The sequence below is a fragment of the Anopheles marshallii genome (assembly GCF_943734725.1).
Source record: "Anopheles marshallii chromosome X unlocalized genomic scaffold, idAnoMarsDA_429_01 X_unloc_254, whole genome shotgun sequence".
In the NCBI taxonomy this organism is placed as follows: domain Eukaryota; kingdom Metazoa; phylum Arthropoda; class Insecta; order Diptera; family Culicidae; genus Anopheles; species Anopheles marshallii.
In genome coordinates this window covers 20,001-21,614 of record NW_026525840.1, presented here as the reverse complement: position 1 = coordinate 21,614, position 1,614 = coordinate 20,001, and the positions used below count along the sequence as shown (strand labels likewise).

The following is a 1,614-nucleotide window of genomic DNA, read 5'->3' as shown; positions in this document are numbered from 1 at the left end:
GCTGGGTGTGTGTGGAAGTAAAAGTCGTAACAAGGTTTACGTAGGTGAACCTGCGGAAGGATCGTTAGAGTGAGAGTTGTTGGTTAGCAGAACTGGTATCGATGGTATCGCGCCGAAACATATGGCTATTCCTAATTTGAAAACTTAATCGGCGCGATACAAGCGAGAGGCGCGTAGGCCAATCGCACATGTCCATTGGGTGCATGGTGGACATAGATGTCTGGCGAGGTGACAACCAGACACGGTGGTGTACGGATCGAGAGTGGAGAGTGTGTTGCCAGTATCGCGCCGAAACAAATCGGCCTTTCCTAATTTGAAAACTTAATCGGCGCGATACAAGCGAGAGGCGCGTAGGCCAATCGCACATGTCCATTCGGTGCATGGTGGACAAAGAAGTGGTGGCAACCAGACATAGTGGTTCGGAACAAGAGCTGGGTGTGTGTGGAAGTAAAAGTCGTAACAAGGTTTACGTAGGTGAACCTGCGGAAGGATCATTAGAGTGAGAGTTGTTGGCTAGCAGAACTGGTATCGATGGTATCGCGCCGAAACAGTCGGCTATTCCTCTTTTAAAAACTTAATCGGCGCGATACAAGCGAGAGGAGCGTAGGCCTCTCGCAAATGTCCATTCGGTGCATGGTGGACAAAGATGTGGTGGCAACCAGACATAATGGTTCGGAACAAGAGCTGGGTGTGTGTGGAAGTAAAAGTCGTAACAAGGTTTACGTAGGTGAACCTGCGGAAGGATCATTAGAGTGAGAGTTGTTGGCTAGCAGAACTGAGATCTATGGTATCGCGCCGAAACAGTCGGCTATTCCTCTTTTAAAAACTTAATCGGCGCGATACCAGCGAGAGGAGCGTAGGCCTCTCGCAAATGTCCATTCGGTGCATGGTGGACAAAGATGTGGTGGCAACCAGACATAATGGTTCGGAACAAGAGCTGGGGATGTGGTATCGTGCGGTAGATTTCAAGCAGACGCGCGATGCCACTAAGAGGCAGAAGACCAATCAGACCTATACGGGCAGCAATGGGACGGGGTGCATGGTCCCGCTGCCCGTTTTATAAGATGCACCAAACATAGAGATAGAGAGTTGTGTACGGAAAAACCCTAGGCAGGGGATCACTCGGCTCATGGATCGATGAAGACCGCAGCTAAATGCGCGTCAGAATGTGAACTGCAGGACACATGAACACCGACACGTTGAACGCATATGGCGCATCGGACGTTTAAACCCGACCGATGCACACATTCTTGAGTGCCTACCAATACCTTGTTACACAAATATTACTTCAGTGCGCGCGCGTGCACCGTGGCATATTAGGCGAGCAGCCCGCCTAGTGTCACTGGTCTGCACGCGTTGGCGGCACTGTGCATCAATGGCGTGCTCGGCCTCCCGTTCCGGGGGATCTTGGGCGCTGAAATGGTAAGGCGGTACTGTTGTTGTTACCCAACGGGTGCGTGTCGTGTCGCACGGTACGAACTTCGGCTATAAGACAACCTGGTAGCACCGGAAGCCCTCGAACACTAGGCTTGCCGTCTGTTGTCAGGACCCGCCGTCTGGTCGAGTCGTGTAACGCGAGCGGCACATGAACACGTTCACCCATCGAACGCGGGT

The 1,614-nt window shown here is 52.1% G+C and overlaps 1 non-coding gene across 1 annotated transcript; it reads left to right on the top strand.

Moving 5' to 3' along the window:
- The first annotated feature begins 1,102 nt into the window (after window positions 1-1,102).
- LOC128717268 (5.8S ribosomal RNA) lies at window positions 1,103-1,260 on the top strand. The gene has a single exon (XR_008410412.1). It is a non-coding gene; the product is annotated as a 5.8S ribosomal RNA (ribosomal RNA).
- Window positions 1,261-1,614: the final 354 nt, after the last annotated feature.